The sequence below is a fragment of the Saccostrea echinata genome, unplaced genomic scaffold (genome assembly GCF_033153115.1).
Source record: "Saccostrea echinata isolate AGI-Se365-2 ecotype Australia unplaced genomic scaffold, CSIRO_AGI_Sech_v1 ptg000036l, whole genome shotgun sequence".
NCBI lineage: Eukaryota > Metazoa > Mollusca > Bivalvia > Ostreida > Ostreidae > Saccostrea > Saccostrea echinata.
Window position 1 is genome coordinate 10,017,685 of NW_026889785.1, and position 18,309 is coordinate 10,035,993.

Here is an 18,309-nt window from a genome sequence, read left to right on the forward strand (position 1 = left end):
TAGAAAACCTTTCGACATATACTGAATATCTTTGCATCTATAATATGTCCTTCTAAAACTATTTTAAGGATTTCATTCTTGTCCCCAAAGCTTGACCCATTCAAAAGTTGTCACCCCTTTTGCAATAAAACCTTGTTATCGCTACTCCTCCGAAACCGTAAAACGTAGAGATTCCAAGCCTTCAGCAGCGTCTTCGACTCATTTAATACTCTCTTCATTCTATCATTGCAAAAGCATTCTTTGGTCCCTTGTATGAGTTACTGCCCCTGAAAGTTTATGCTGCTTACATTTAATGAACTTTTTTTAAAACGGTGTATCCTAGAGACATGGGACCAACTGCATCGGCATGTTTGACTTTGACCTTGAAATATAGGTCAAGGTCAAAGTCATTTAAAAACATAAGAAATTCCTTATATATTTGTAAAATATAGCAATTCACCAAATGACCTTGAACTTTGACCTTGACCTTTGGCCTTGACATTGGGTCAAATGAAAAGTAAGGACATGCATCCAGCTCCAGTATCATGTAAAAACATAGAAAGTAAAGATTTTTTTTGTTTTGGGTTTTTTTTTTTTTTTTTTTTTTTTTTTTTTTGGAAATGACCTTGACCTTTGATCTTGACCCAAAAGTCACAATCAGGCTTAAAGATGTGAAAGTAGTTACAATTCTTAGTTTATAAGAGGCATAAAATAAATAATTCATTCCCCCCCCCCCTTCTTAAAAAAAAATCACATCAACAACAACGTAGAATATTTCTGTAAAATTCAAACCAGACCTCGGATCGACAACATATTTGGTACATATGTAGCATAGACCTCAAAGAAACTTTCTTGAGAGTTTTACGGTGAGACTTATAAGTTTATAGAAGTCATGAAGTTTCACGGCAAGAACTACAAGTTCTGTTGTGTTTGAAATTAAAGTGCAGGTGGACGAAGAAATGATCTAAACCTTTTAGCGGCTATTTCTTCAGATGTCGTTAGTAGCATTCGATTTTCCTGATATGATACGACATTTTAATACCAAGCATTCTCTCTTTCTTTTACATTTGGAATTTATTTGATTTTTATTTAGAATTAATCAGTTTCCAGAAATAGCGATTTTCGGTATATTAATAACAATTCTCGCTTTCATTGTCGTGTTTCCCTTCTAAAAATGCATGTTGGGAGTTTAATTTGTGCTACACATATTTAATTTAACCCAAAGAAATGCTTATTGAAATGTTTCATATTTATTTCAGGATATTCAGTCAGAAATGTTAAAATCCGAACCCGATCTTTTAAGCTTACAACAAAGCTATTTTCAAAAAATTCAGCATGCTCACAATATCGATGAATCGGGCTACAGTCCATTAATACATTTTCATTAGGGAACAGTGTTAACGTTTTCTCACGCAGCCCGTCCCTTTTTATTAAGGTCTTCCGACTTCCTTCGGAAGACCTTACTGTTTTCCGTCTGTTTTCTATTATTATTATTATTATTATTATTCTTTTTTTCATAGTTATGGCGATATCTCAGCTGTGAGTGAGCAGATTTCAGAGATTTTTTCGCGGAAGATGCATCATGTAAATATCTCCAGACATGTTTTTCATTTTTTCAAAATTCTCTTCCGTTCGCGATTTTTGGGGAAATTTGTATTTTTTAAATGGCATTTTGTCCAGAATTTTTCTCGAGAACGGCTAAAGATATGAAATTGAAACTCAATGAATAAATAGAACATCAAATTCCAATATGGGGAACGACCTTTATTTTTCGTCGTTGCCACTTCCGGTCGCAAACGGAAGTGAATTCAAAAAGTCCAATTTTTCAACTTTTTTGTTTTTCAATATTTTTCTTTAGGATTTACAGGGTTTATAGAGTGTTTTACAAAAATTCTAAATATGTATTCAATATTTTGATGCGTGCATTTATTGCAAAGATATGACCGATCCAAACTTTGTCCCACTGTCTGGGGTTCGAATCCTGCTGGAGGTAGTTAATTTTTTTTTCTTTGTTTTTCTCTTTTTTCAGTTGCTAATGACTTCTCTCTCTTTAAAAACATGTATGGTAGTTTTTGCTGATTTTTAAAAGCTTTTTTGTCAGAGATTCTGTAGAAAACCTTTCGACATATACTGAATATCTTTGCATCTATAATATGTCCTTCTAAAACTATTTTAAGGATTTCATTCTTGTCCCCAAAGCTTGACCCATTCAAAAGTTGTCACCCCTTTTGCAATAAAACCTTGTTATCGCTACTCCTCCGAAACCGTAAAACGTAGAGATTCCAAGCCTTCAGCAGCGTCTTCGACTCATTTAATACTCTCTTCATTCTATCATTGCAAAAGCATTCTTTGGTCCCTTGTATGAGTTACTGCCCCTGAAAGTTTATGCTGCTTACATTTAATGAACTTTTTTTAAAACGGTGTATCCTAGAGACATGGGACCAACTGCATCGGCATGTTTGACTTTGACCTTGAAATATAGGTCAAGGTCAAAGTCATTTAAAAACATAAGAAATTCCTTATATATTTGTAAAATATAGCAATTCACCAAATGACCTTGAACTTTGACCTTGACCTTTGGCCTTGACATTGGGTCAAATGAAAAGTAAGGACATGCATCCAGCTCCAGTATCATGTAAAAACATAGAAAGTAAAGATTTTTTTTGTTTTGGGTTTTTTTTTTTTTTTTTTTTTTTTTTTTTTGGAAATGACCTTGACCTTTGATCTTGACCCAAAAGTCACAATCAGGCTTAAAGATGTGAAAGTAGTTACAATTCTTAGTTTATAAGAGGCATAAAATAAATAATTCATTCCCCCCCCCCTTCTTAAAAAAAAATCACATCAACAACAACGTAGAATATTTCTGTAAAATTCAAACCAGACCTCGGATCGACAACATATTTGGTACATATGTAGCATAGACCTCAAAGAAACTTTCTTGAGAGTTTTACGGTGAGACTTATAAGTTTATAGAAGTCATGAAGTTTCACGGCAAGAACTACAAGTTCTGTTGTGTTTGAAATTAAAGTGCAGGTGGACGAAGAAATGATCTAAACCTTTTAGCGGCTATTTCTTCAGATGTCGTTAGTAGCATTCGATTTTCCTGATATGATACGACATTTTAATACCAAGCATTCTCTCTTTCTTTTACATTTGGAATTTATTTGATTTTTATTTAGAATTAATCAGTTTCCAGAAATAGCGATTTTCGGTATATTAATAACAATTCTCGCTTTCATTGTCGTGTTTCCCTTCTAAAAATGCATGTTGGGAGTTTAATTTGTGCTACACATATTTAATTTAACCCAAAGAAATGCTTATTTAAATGTTTCATATTTATTTCAGGATATTCAGTCAGAAATGTTAAAATCCGAACCCGATCTTTTAAGCTTACAACAAAGCTATTTTCAAAAAATTCAGCATGCTCACAATATCGATGAATCGGGCTACAGTCCATTAATACATTTTCATTAGGGAACAGTGTTAACGTTTTCTCACGCAGCCCGTCCCTTTTTATTAAGGTCTTCCGACTTCCTTCGGAAGACCTTACTGTTTTCCGTCTGTTTTCTATTATTATTATTATTATTATTATTCTTTTTTTCATAGTTATGGCGATATCTCAGCTGTGAGTGAGCAGATTTCAGAGATTTTTTCGCGGAAGATGCATCATGTAAATATCTCCAGACATGTTTTTCATTTTTTCAAAATTCTCTTCCGTTCGCGATTTTTGGGGAAATTTGTATTTTTTAAATGGCATTTTGTCCAGAATTTTTCTCGAGAACGGCTAAAGATATGAAATTGAAACTCAATGAATAAATAGAACATCAAATTCCAATATGGGGAACGACCTTTATTTTTCGTCGTTGCCACTTCCGGTCGCAAACGGAAGTGAATTCAAAAAGTCCAATTTTTCAACTTTTTTGTTTTTCAATATTTTTCTTTAGGATTTACAGGGTTTATAGAGTGTTTTACAAAAATTCTAAATATGTATTCAATATTTTGATGCGTGCATTTATTGCAAAGATATGACCGATCCAAACTTTGTCCCACTGTCTGGGGTTCGAATCCTGCTGGAGGTAGTTAATTTTTTTTTCTTTGTTTTTCTCTTTTTTCAGTTGCTAATGACTTCTCTCTCTTTAAAAACATGTATGGTAGTTTTTGCTGATTTTTAAAAGCTTTTTTGTCAGAGATTCTGTAGAAAACCTTTCGACATATACTGAATATCTTTGCATCTATAATATGTCCTTCTAAAACTATTTTAAGGATTTCATTCTTGTCCCCAAAGCTTGACCCATTCAAAAGTTGTCACCCCTTTTGCAATAAAACCTTGTTATCGCTACTCCTCCGAAACCGTAAAACGTAGAGATTCCAAGCCTTCAGCAGCGTCTTCGACTCATTTAATACTCTCTTCATTCTATCATTGCAAAAGCATTCTTTGGTCCCTTGTATGAGTTACTGCCCCTGAAAGTTTATGCTGCTTACATTTAATGAACTTTTTTTAAAACGGTGTATCCTAGAGACATGGGACCAACTGCATCGGCATGTTTGACTTTGACCTTGAAATATAGGTCAAGGTCAAAGTCATTTAAAAACATAAGAAATTCCTTATATATTTGTAAAATATAGCAATTCACCAAATGACCTTGAACTTTGACCTTGACCTTTGGCCTTGACATTGGGTCAAATGAAAAGTAAGGACATGCATCCAGCTCCAGTATCATGTAAAAACATAGAAAGTAAAGATTTTTTTTGTTTTGGGTTTTTTTTTTTTTTTTTTTTTTTTTTTTTTTTTTTTTTTTTTTTTTTTTTTGGAAATGACCTTTACCTTTGATCTTGACCCACAGGTCACAATCAGGCTTAAAGATGTGAAAGTAGTTACAATTCTTAGTTTATAAGAGGCATAAAATAAATAATTCATCCCCCCCCCTTCTTAAAAAAAAATCACATCAACAACAACGTAGAATATTTCTGTAAAATTCAAACCAGACCTCGGATCGACAACATATTTGGTACATATGTAGCATAGACCTCAAAGAAACTTTCTTGAGAGTTTTACGGTGAGACTTATAAGTTTATAGAAGTCATGAAGTTTCACGGCAAGAACTACAAGTTCTGTTGTGTTTGAAATTAAAGTGCAGGTGGACGAAGAAATGATCTAAACCTTTTAGCGGCTATTTCTTCAGATGTCGTTAGTAGCATTCGATTTTCCTGATATGATACGACATTTTAATACCAAGCATTCTCTCTTTCTTTTACATTTGGAATTTATTTGATTTTTATTTAGAATTAATCAGTTTCCAGAAATAGCGATTTTCGGTATATTAAAAACAATTCTCGCTTTCATTGTCGTGTTTCCCTTCTAAAAATGCATGTTGGGAGTTTAATTTGTGCTACACATATTTAATTTAACCCAAAGAAATGCTTATTGAAATGTTTCATATTTATTTCAGGATATTCAGTCAGAAATGTTAAAATCCGAACCCGATCTTTTAAGCTTACAACAAAGCTATTTTCAAAAAATTCAGCATGCTCACAATATCGATGAATCGGGCTACAGTCCATTAATACATTTTCATTAGGGAACAGTGTTAACGTTTTCTCACGCAGCCCGTCCCTTTTTATTAAGGTCTTCCGACTTCCTTCGGAAGACCTTACTGTTTTCCGTCTGTTTTCTATTATTATTATTATTATTATTCTTTTTTTCATAGTTATGGCGATATCTCAGCTGTGAGTGAGCAGATTTCAGAGATTTTTTCGCGGAAGATGCATCATGTAAATATCTCCAGACATGTTTTTCATTTTTTCAAAATTCTCTTCCGTTCGCGATTTTTGGGGAAATTTGTATTTTTTAAATGGCATTTTGTCCAGAATTTTTCTCGACAACGGCTAAAGATATGAAATTGAAACTCAATGAATAAATAGAACATCAAATTCCAATATGGGGAACGACCTTTATTTTTCGTCGTCGCCACTTCCGGTCGCAAACGGAAGTGAATTCAAAAAGTCCAATTTTTCAACTTTTTTGTTTTTCAATATTTTTCTTTAGGATTTACAGGGTTTATAGAGTGTTTTACAAAAATTCTAAATATGTATTCAATATTTTGATGCGTGCATTTATTGCAAAGATATGACCGATCCAAACTTTGTCCCACTGTCTGGGGTTCGAATCCTGCTGGAGGTAGTTAATTTTTTTTCTTTGTTTTTCTCTTTTTTCAGTTGCTAATGACTTCTCTCTCTTTAAAAACATGTATGGTAGTTTTTGCTGATTTTTAAAAGCTTTTTTGTCAGAGATTCTGTAGAAAACCTTTCGACATATACTGAATATCTTTGCATCTATAATATGTCCTTCTAAAACTATTTTAAGGATTTCATTCTTGTCCCCAAAGCTTGACCCATTCAAAAGTTGTCACCCCTTTTGCAATAAAACCTTGTTATCGCTACTCCTCCGAAACCGTAAAATGTAGAGATTCCAAGCCTTCAGCAGCGTCTTCGACTCATTTAATACTCTCTTCATTCTATCATTGCAAAAGCATTCTTTGGTCCCTTGTATGAGTTACTGCCCCTGAAAGTTTATGCTGCTTACATTTAATGAACTTTTTTTTAAAACGGTGTATCCTAGAGACATGGGACCAACTGCATCGGCATGTTTGACTTTGACCTTGAAATATAGGTCAAGGTCAAAGTCATTTAAAAACATAAGAAATTCCTTATATATTTGTAAAATATAGCAATTCACCAAATGACCTTGAACTTTGACCTTGACCTTTGGCCTTGACATTGGGTCAAATGAAAAGTAAGGACATGCATCCAGCTCCAGTATCATGTAAAAACATAGAAAGTAAAGATTTTTTTTGTTTTGGGTTTTTTTTTTTTTTTTTTTTTTTTTTTTTTTTTGGAAATGACCTTTACCTTTGATCTTGACCCACAGGTCACAATCAGGCTTAAAGATGTGAAAGTAGTTACAATTCTTAGTTTATAAGAGGCATAAAATAAATAATTCATCCCCCCCCCTTCTTAAAAAAAAATCACATCAACAACAACGTAGAATATTTCTGTAAAATTCAAACCAGACCTCGGATCGACAACATATTTGGTACATATGTAGCATAGACCTCAAAGAAACTTTCTTGAGAGTTTTACGGTGAGACTTATAAGTTTATAGAAGTCATGAAGTTTCACGGCAAGAACTACAAGTTCTGTTGTGTTTGAAATTAAAGTGCAGGTGGACGAAGAAATGATCTAAACCTTTTAGCGGCTATTTCTTCAGATGTCGTTAGTAGCATTCGATTTTCCTGATATGATACGACATTTTAATACCAAGCATTCTCTCTTTCTTTTACATTTGGAATTTATTTGATTTTTATTTAGAATTAATCAGTTTCCAGAAATAGCGATTTTCGGTATATTAAAAACAATTCTCGCTTTCATTGTCGTGTTTCCCTTCTAAAAATGCATGTTGGGAGTTTAATTTGTGCTACACATATTTAATTTAACCCAAAGAAATGCTTATTGAAATGTTTCATATTTATTTCAGGATATTCAGTCAGAAATGTTAAAATCCGAACCCGATCTTTTAAGCTTACAACAAAGCTATTTTCAAAAAATTCAGCATGCTCACAATATCGATGAATCGGGCTACAGTCCATTAATACATTTTCATTAGGGAACAAGGGAACAGTGTTAACATTTTCTCACGCACACCCGTCCCTTGTTATTTTATATACTGCTTGCAAGTTCAGGAACTATTTCCTTTTACGGAACTTCTTTCTTCCCCTACCGATTCTAAAAATACGCTTGTATTTATTCTATAGTCTTAAACAATTAACTTACTCAATTTTATCGGAATGTGTAGCGCAGTGGTTAGAACACCTGCCTTTCAAACCAAGGGTTTTGAGTTCGATCCCAGGTGGAGGAGGATTTTTTTTTTTTTTTTTTTTTTTTTTTTTTTTGGCATTTTTCTTTTTTTCGGCCTAAACGACACGAAAACACTTAAAAAGGTGGAAAGCCTCTAATTGTTCTCTGAACAATTAGTTTACTTGTTATTATTAAGGTCTTTCGATATATATGATAAGATATGAATATGAAACTTGCTGAGGTGATAGAACATCAAATGTAGATATGTTGATCGACCATTATTTTCCGTCGTTCGTACTTCCGGTCGCAAACGGAAGTGAATTCAAAAATGTTAAATTTGTAACTTTTTTGTTTTTCAATATTTTTCTCTGGGATTTACAGGGTTAATAGAGAGTCTTCTAAGAGTTCTAAGTCTGTTTTTATCATTTTGATTGATGCATTTGTTGCAAAGATATGTAATACAAAGATAGATTACATGATCAGTACGTACTGGTCCCTGCTGACAAAGCAGGTAACAACATTGTCTTTGTTTGTAAGACTCATTATATTAAATGTATTTTAGAGGAACTTGGATTTAATTCTACAAGTGGTAATCCAATTTATACTCATAGTTCCCTTTCTAAGGAAGAACTTTTTCAAAATCATATGTCAGCTTTGAATATTTTTAATATTCCAAACAACCAAAATGAATTCGAATTACCATATTTATATTGGATTCCGAAACTTCATAAAAATCCTTACAAACAAAGATACATAGCGGGTTCCAGTATATGTTCAACCAAGCCTCTATCTTTACTCCTCACTAAGATATTAACAGTGGTGAAGGAGAAACTTCAAGAGTACTGTGCAACAATATATTCGAGAAGTGGTGTAAATTAGATGTGGATACTTAAAAATTCCAAGGAACTTTTGGAAAATTTGAAATCACAAGATTTTACCAAAATCAACAGCTTTAAAACTTACGACTTTTCAACTTTATACACAACCATTCCCCACGATAAATTAAAGTCCAGGCTTTTTGATATCATTGACAGCTGCTTTTTCAATAAAAATGGAACTCGTAAATATACTTACCTTGTCATTGGTCATTTGCAAAATTATTTTGTTAAAAAACATTCTGATTGTACACACAAGTACTCTGAAGTTGACATTTAAAAGATGCTTGAGTTTCTGATTGACAATATCTATGTGGTTTTTGGAGACCAGGTCTTCCAACAATCTATTGGAATTCCCATGGGTACCAATTGCGCCCCGTTATTAGCAGACCTTTTTTTTGTATTCATATGAAGCAGAATTTGTCCAAAATCTTGTACGTGAAAAGAAGAAAACACTTGCTGTGGTCTTCAACTCGACATTTAGATATATCGACGACGTATTGTCAATTAACAATGGCTATTTCCATTCTTATGTCGATACGATATATCCTGGTGAACTTGAAATAAAAGATACTACAGAGTCTGAAACATCTGTTTCATATTTGGATATTTTACTTGAAAAAGATGTTAATGGTAATCTAACAACCAAGCTTTATGATAAACGTGATGACTTTAACTTTTCAATCGTCAACTTCCCTTACTTATGCAGTAATATACCTTCATCACCTGCATACTGGGTATATATCTCTCAGTTGATTCGATACGCAAGAGCATGCTCTACGTATGTACAATTTCTAAAACGAGGTAAATTATTGACAAATAAGTTGATGAAACAAGAATATCAGCTGTCTCGTTTAAAGTCATCATTTCGTAAGTTCTATGGTCGATACAATGACCTTGTCAGCAAATACAATTTATCATTGAGTCAAATGCTGACTGACGTTTTTCATACTAATTGTTGGGCCATTATTTACACACTGAATTGTCGACGGATTTTTCCGTGATTTCCCGATCATGACAAGGAGCACACGGCGGAAGTGACCGGTCGGCAGGGGATGCTCACTCCTCCATGGCACCTGATCCCACCTCTGATGTTTGGAGGTCCGTGTTTGCTCTGCTCCTATTTTGTATTGTTTAATGGACTTTTGAGCTTGAATACTGTTCGTTATCTCCATATCTTTCATATGACCACATTTATTGCAAAGATATGACCGATCCAAACTTTCTCGTATTGTTGCGGGTTCGAATCCTGCTGGGGCGGTAGATTGTTTCTCTCTTTTATCAGTTGTAAATGATATTTTTCTCTGTGAAGACATGTGTGATAGTTTTTGCTTATTTTTTAAAGCTTTTTTAACAGAGATTCTACAGAAATCCTTTAATAATCATGATCTATGTTGAAAGACTATGTTACATAAACGCAAACAAAAAATACCTTCAATAAAGTATTAAATGAAGTGAGGTAGCACAGCGATCTGGAGAAAAGTTCGGTCGGAAGACCACTTGTTGCCCTAGCAACAAGAAACGCATCTAGTTATTATTATTATTCTTTTTTCTTCTTATTTCTTCTCCGGTACTTTTTTGTCCGCGAGTGTTCACGGAAACTGCTCATTCAATTGAGTTAAAACCTTTTTAGGGTTAATAGGCATGTTATGTAGATTTGCGGAACAAAGGTCATTTTGCGCGCACGTGCATGCACGTGCGTGCGCGTGCAATGGGTAAAATGACCAATATACTTGATATAGCTGTAATTTTTATATTTTTTGGTGAAATGCTTTGATACTCAGAATATAAGGATATATTAAAAGTGTGAACAAGATGACATGGTCAACATGCACGTGCATGCGCGTGCGCGCACGCGCAAAATGACCAATTTACTTGATAATATCGTAACTTTTATACTTTTTGATGAAATGCTTTGATACTCAAAATATTTATATATATAGAAAGAGTAGACAAGATGACATGGTCATCATGCACATGCATGCATATGCTTGCATGTGCGCGCGCGTGCAATGTGTTAAATGACAAATATAATTAATATAGCCGTAATTTTTATATTTTTTGATGAAAAGCTTTGATATTAAGAATATATAGATATATTAAAGTGTAGACAAGATGATTTGGCCATCATGCACATGCGCGGGCGTGCAATGTGTTAAATGACCAATATACTTAATATAGCTGTAACTTTTATATTTTTTTATGAAAAGCTTTGATACTATGAATTAACAGACATATTATAAGTGTACACAAAATGGCATGGTCATTATGAACATGCATGCATGTGCGCGTGCGCGCAATGCTAAGATGACCAATATGCTTGATTTAGCCGGAACTTATATATTTTTTGATGAAACGTTTTGATACTGAGAATATAAAGATGCATATATAGTATAGACGGGATGACATGGTCATCCTGCACATGCATGCACGTGCGCGCGCGTGAAATGCAAAAAATGACCAATATACTTCATTGTCTTAATTAATGAAGCTTACAGGAAAAAAGTCACCAAAAGGGAGTTGGGGAGCGTTTGGGGAACATCTGTAACGGTCCCCGTTACAATTATAACTAGTTCCTTTTGTTCTAGTTGACGTAGGGGTTTATTCAGAGTTGCGAGATTCGGTATAAACTTTCCCACTTAGTTAACAATGTCCATAAATCGTTGTAAATCCTTTTACGGTTTTCATAGGAAAATGCTCTCTCCTCACAGCTTTATTGAGATCTTGGGGGTCTAGACGTATACGGTCTTTATTACTTTTATCCAACACAATCATCGTAATGACCCATTCTGTAGGCTATTAAATTTTCGCAATTATTTTTTGTTTGTCCATGACGTCTAATTTGGTTTTTACCTTCCGTTTAATTGTGAAAGGAACTAGGTGCATGCACTACAGGACTTACTGATAGTGTTACTGATTTGTTGAATTTGTCTGTTATTTTTCTAATTCCTCCAAAATCTAAGATTACCCCTTTGTTACTCACGGTGTTAACTCTTGCAAAGAAATTCATCTCGACAAAAGAATTCAATCCTAGCACTGTTGAGCCATCATCATTCACTACATAGAAGACTAGATTGTAGCATTTTCCTTTTTACGCTCAAGTAAGCATCCCTTTTTCTTACGTTTTTTTAATAGAGTAGGACACGAGCTTTGCTTTGGATTTTCACTGCAATTACTGTCTGAGTTTTGGCTATTTTTCACATTTTAGAGAGTGTTTTCCCACATGCAGGACAATTTCTCGGTCCATGGCTCTTTACACCTTTTTGCGCACAAGCTTCCTTATGAGGTCAACGCCCTCCGTACTTGTCTCTTTCTCTGTCATGAGCTTCATTCGATTTTCTGTTGCTTCTGTCGCTTTTCAAATATCAACTGTTTTTCTCCAGGGCGAGATCCGAAGTTCTTAGTAGCCGATTCCAATAATGCTGTCACTCCTTATAAGATCCTGTCCCATATTAAGAAATCCTTGATATCGCCAAATTCGCATGATTTGCGCCAAATTCGCATGATTTAGCCTTTTTTTATTTTTAAGTCGGTGACATAACTGTCAATTGGCTCTGATGGTCCTTTATTACTTGAGTTGTGTGATGCTCAAAAATTTCATTTTTCCTTGGATCAGGGTATTCCATGAACTTATCTAGGAAGGGTTTCAACTTTAGTTTGTTCCTGGCGTCCTCAAATTCAGAAGTGTTATTTATCTTCACCGCATCTGGGCCGATCAGATGAAGCAAAATATTAGTTTTTAAATTTGTCATCTTTGTCGCCCCTTCCATTCGCTGTGATATAGATTTGAATTAATTGTTCAAATTTTCTCTAATTTTCTTTTATTTAAGTTAATTTTGTCCACCGCGTTCACCGAAAGTGGGGGATATTAATTTCGGCTGTCTGTCCGCCCGTTTGTCTATCTTTCTGTCTGTGTGTTATACTTGTTTTCGCGGGATATCTCGAGAAGCTTTTGGGCTTTTGCAATGAAATTTTACAGAATTGCATATGGCCTAAGGAAGATCCCTGTTGATTTTGAGTTTTAAAGGTCATAAACTCTGCCTGTTTTAACACTTGTTTCAGCGCGATATCCCGAAGGCTTGGAGCTTTTGTTGTTCAGTTTTATACCACAACTCCCTTTTGCCCAAGAAAGTTTGAGGTCCAAAGATCAAGATCGTAAATTCATACATTCTGAGTTCAAAACTTTCATTTCTTTTTCATATTTACATAGCCGAACTTCCATATCTCAAGAAGCTCTTGATTTTTTTGCAATTAATTTTTTTACCATAACTCCCTATGGCCCCGTCTGCCCTTCTTAAAGTGCTCCCTCCCTAGATCCGCGCATGCTATTCCCTTCCCTTCAGCGGGGGACACATATTCTCTGAATTAGCTTGTATTCTTTAAGCCAAAGGCTCCTAAAAAATTATACAGGATGTAAAGCATACAAAATAAAGCAATTTCCAATTGCATACATACGAAACAAGGATATAGATATCAAATAATAATTACAAATTGGACTTTCGTAGAGCTGTGACTTTGTAAATACCCAAATAAGGTAGCTCTTTCACCTTTTGACCATTAAACTTGTGTTTAAAAAACTTGGTTTTTCATAATAATATTTCTTAAATGTAAGCAATTCTCAGACCTTCATAAAATGAAATTCAACATAATTATCATTAGAAGATCAGAGTGTGTAAACTCTTTGAGGTCCTAATGTATTTTTATATCTACCAGTTTCATTTTTTAATTGGTGGTTTGCCAATCTCACCTTGAAAAGCATTCTCAGATTTTTATTATCAATAGGCTTTGTTTAATATGTTAGTAATACAAAATTACTCACAAGGTACTTGTACAGTTGTCCTTTTGAAAGATACATTTCAAAAATTACTTTGTCTATTAACATCAGTCATCCTTAGCTCAATTATTTTATATGTACAAATATAAATACCTCAAGCCTAGTCTTTCCAACTCTTCTTTAATACACATAGTCCAATTGCCATTACGTAAAACAATATACAATGAGTATACAATTATCTGACTTTCTTAACTTGAGACAGTATTTGACACTTTTTTTTTCATTTCTACTGCTAGTGGATATCTACCCAATGCACAATGTGTATAAAACTGCTTTCTGACCTACCCCTTGAACTCTTTTTACGATAATTAAGATGGATGTTTTCAACATCATTACCTCTATGCCATCCCAATATTTCATTCAGAAGACAAATTTGACTCATGCAAACAAATTATGTTCATTGTAGCAGAGTCTAAGGATACAGTGAAGGTTGTTCAATTTTTGGTTAAAGAATAAGGAGAACTAGAGCAACAAGAGGTCTACTGTCCAATTCAGTGAAGAAAAAGGGACAAAAATTGAAATTATGATGTTAAAAAAGAGCAATGTTCTGAAATCCATCCGACTTATAATGACTTGATATGTCTTCAGGGACATTTATCAAAGATGAAAGATATCAAACTGTTTCAAGATATTAAACCTAAAGACTTCTAAAGAAAGTATTTGTTTTCAAGAAACACAGTAAAAAATAACAATCTTTACATTGAAGGACAGTGATATTTAATGAAACCTTTGGTAAAAATGAATGCACTTCCTGAATCACTTTCGCAAAGGCTTTCTGCACAGTTAATTATGGAGATGGAGAACTGCAGAAAACTTCCATCCATGCAGAAAGCAAATAAATATCAGAGTTGTTTTCTTATATGGAAACAATAAAACGGAATAATTCCTTTACTGTCCATCTTATTTTTTTTAATTGATGTGATATTGTTCAGGTGGTTTATTTCATCCATATCGATGACACGAGGAAAACATTTGCCCTTTGCAGTGGAAATCAAAGGAAAACTAAGGTACTAGATTAATAGATACATAACCTTGTCCTATATGTCTCATGAACAGACGGTGTTTTGTTGCATTATGAGACATATGTTTATTCCTATATTGCAATGTGCAGATTGTAGTGGTGCCGGAATTGATTCCGGATTTGGTTCGATTAATAGTTTTTACAGTTAGTTCCGACATAGACCATTCGGTAAACCTCGGCTGTACAAGGAAACTTGATATGCGTCTCCGCTTAACATTTGTGATAAGACTGCCTGTTTACCGCTTAGGGAAAACGTAAGGCTTTGAAACCGATGATAAATATGCATCTGACATACGATACAAATTTTCAAAAGCATTTAGGTAACACTAAGAATAGCAATTACCAAGAAACATGCACCTAGTATCTTTACATAATCACATGTCTGTTAACGGATCGAATTCAGCTCACTGTACACGTGCAATTATATGGCGCAGCCATATTGCGTATATGAGAAAGTAGCTCCGGTTCAGTGGAGGTTTACATGACACAGCCGAGGTTAGTTGAGGCACGAATCGGCCGAGATGTGCCGAGTGCTTGTTTTTCGTACATAAAAAATGATCTGTATTTTGGTGTTTGTGCCCCTAAAGAGTAAGTACATTGTGCAAATTATATGTCATGTAATTAGTTATAAAACATAATACTTTCATTTTGTTAGAAATGCTCATGCCTGCTTTTATGATTTGAAATGTGCGTTTTACATTTAGTTCGAGTATGGCGTGCCATTATTTTGATATTAAGCGAAAGTGTGTTTATCTTATCCTGTCTATGTAAATAATGTCCTCAAATGTATCTTTCAGTTCCCACCCTCGGCGACAGAGGTTTGTAAGCATGCAGTGAGCACTTTGACCTATAAACTTTTCCGAAGATTTGTTGCGTCATACGCTTATAGTGAAAATCTTGGGCACAGCTTTCTTTGATATGGCTGACGGATTTACTAAAGAAACAAATCCTGAGAAGTCCTACGATATTCGGAAAGACGGAAAGACAGAGAGCTCTCTGAACTTGGATGAGAACAATACATTCTGACTGTTCGGTCATATTCCAAGAGGCTATCACAGTCCAAAGGTGAAATCGATAGCATTTGTGAGTTTGTTACACAGAATCCAGTGGATCTTAGAGATTCGATTGATTGATTATTATTGTTTAACGCCGATGTTAGAGATGTGAACAGTATCATAAACAAATTTGAACAACATATCTGTAAGTTCGAGAAATTGTATGCATAATTCTCTACTTATCTGAGTACCCTGAGAACATAAGACAGTATACAAGAGAATTTTAAGTGGAAAGCAGTTGTGGATAGCACAATGACTAAAGTACGTGATGTTATCAAGCGTATCAAGGTTCCAAGCAAGCCTTTATCTACGACAATGTCTGGGCGACTCGGTCATAATTTGAAACATTCAGAACGCCTTTCTACAGTCTAGCCTCGCCTCAAGTTTGCAGAAGCAGGAAGCAGAGTTCAACGTAAACGAAATGATTCTTAACACAAAACGTGAAATTGATGAAGCCAAATGCAATCTTGAAGCGTTATACGATGTTAGATCTGGGAGGAAGCTATGTACTACCATCCATAGTTGAAGGAAACCCATTCGAAGCTGAAATAGGACTTCTTACATTGACTCGCAACAAGGTGATACAAGTTCCCCAAGTCAAGACCATCACAAAGTGTCTACACTTTAGTCCCACCAGTAATACAACTATTTTATAGGTGGATTTCTTGCTGCGGGGAAAAGTAAAGCATTCACAGAGCATGAACGAAGTCTCCCTGCTACAGTAGATCATAAAAGAAGACGATGGGATAGTTGTAAGTGGACACTGTACGTGTATGGCTGGTATTGATTGATATGCAAACAGAAACATATAAAAGTGTTATGAAAAATTATTCATAACAGGCTTAACTTTTTAATTGAGAAATAGTTATCATTTGAATTAATTATGACGTCATATTTGACATCACTGAAAAACAGGAGATTTCATTTGTAATATGGAATTTAATAAGAAGCAAATATCAGAAGTTTTGAAACTGCTCTATCAAAGTATGTCTCCAGTTCTGATGGTTAGGACAATGAAGAGGTATCCAGAATTCAAAAAAACTTATTCTAATTTACTGTCGATGTTGTACAAAGTAATTAAAATTTTTGGAGCTAATGGAGCATGTGGAAAGAAAAGGAAAAAAATATGTAAGAACAGACAATTAGAACACATGAAAACATTGAAAATGTTTGAGACGTTTCAGAGACTCGCATGAAATCCTTAAGTAAAATAATTGAGCTTTTGAACGAATTTGACTTAAAAGTCAAGTGTATATTGGATGCTGAAATATGATTTGAATCTTGCACCTAGGACTGGCTAGAACAAATGTTTGGAGGACGACTCATCTCTTTCAAATTCAAGAGCTGGCCTCCACACTCATCTGACATAAGCCCCCTTTTTTCTTATCTGTTGGTACATTTTAAAGGTAGTCGCCCGCGTGGCGCAGTTGTTAGAGCGTCTGTTCTAGAGTCGGGGAGTAAGGAGTTGATCCTTACGTCGCGGGTTCGAGTCCCACTGTTGGACGTAGAGACCGGTCCTGCGGATGAAACCGTATAAACCGAGGTCCAGTGTCGCAGTAGATGCTGGCACGAAAAAGATCCCTAATGCTCAATGCCCCGATTGCCGAGTATAGGTCAAAATTTGAGGCTCTCAACCGGCAAGTGGTGGCGTCTCACTTGAGTGAAAAATTCTCGAGAGGGATGTTAAACAACAAACAAACCAAGAATAGCGTTACAATGTCCGCTACACAATGGTTATTGTTAGAAAACTTTCAGAATGGAATGGAAGTAGCTTTGAAAAATTATTCTGAACGAGATTCTGAAGAAACATGGTACCTTAGCAGTGACGTTTACATAACTGCCCCTAAAGAATATTCACTGCTAGATTTCCGTCATTATTGGAAACCGGAGACTTCGTACCTACTACAGAGGGAGTGAATTTAACCTGGAAAAGCTGGAAAAACTGAAAGATGACGTCAGTGATCAGAAATTACATTCCTCATCTGATGTACCAATGCGGAGTACAAATCAATCCCACCAGGTTGATCTAGAGTCTTTAGAGGAACTTCTCCGGATACCAGAGGTAAACTGAGATATATTTATCCTTCATCGCATGACTTTATTAGAAAGTGCGAACTCTTAAACTATATTATTTAAACCTGACACCTCAAAGCATTCCCAAATGGAGCAAGTTAACGAGGGCCATCGCAAACAAATGCTACAGATTTATAACATGATTTTTGTGATGGAAAATTTAGATGTGTTGAATGAAGTTGTGATTGAAGAATGTTAAAGGTGTTCTGTTGATCACCCAAGCCAAGTGCAACAGTCTTGCATCAAGGAGACTCCCCTAACACATTCGCGAATGTACTTTGACTTGACAGTGGAAAAAGTCAATATGAATACTGTGATGGGAAAAAGAAATAGCTGTTTTAGACATTCCGTTTGCCTCGATCAAAGCATTTAACGAACTGATAATTTCTGATGAAAGGAGAAAAAAAAGTTCAGATCATGGGATAAAGAAATAAAAAAAAGTTTGTCAGAAAACAATAAAACTTAGGAATCGATTGATGGGGATTTGATTTTAAAGTGAAGTACTTCAATCGTTTACAATCTGCTATGTGTAAAGAACATTATCTAGTTACCGGTAAACTTGTATTATTTAATTGGATTTTTTACTTATTTCATAAAACTGCAAACTGGAGGAGTGAG

General features: G+C 34.7%; 1 long non-coding RNA gene across 1 annotated transcript in view; it reads left to right on the top strand.

The window, feature by feature from the left end:
- LOC133199894 (uncharacterized) overlaps positions 1-10,511 on the top strand; it is a 180,570-nt gene extending 170,059 nt beyond the window's left edge. The window contains exon 3 of the long non-coding RNA XR_009722862.1: positions 10,240-10,511. This is a non-coding gene — a long non-coding RNA (uncharacterized LOC133199894). The remainder of the gene's footprint in view (positions 1-10,239) is intronic.
- The last annotated feature ends 7,798 nt before the right edge of the window (positions 10,512-18,309 follow it).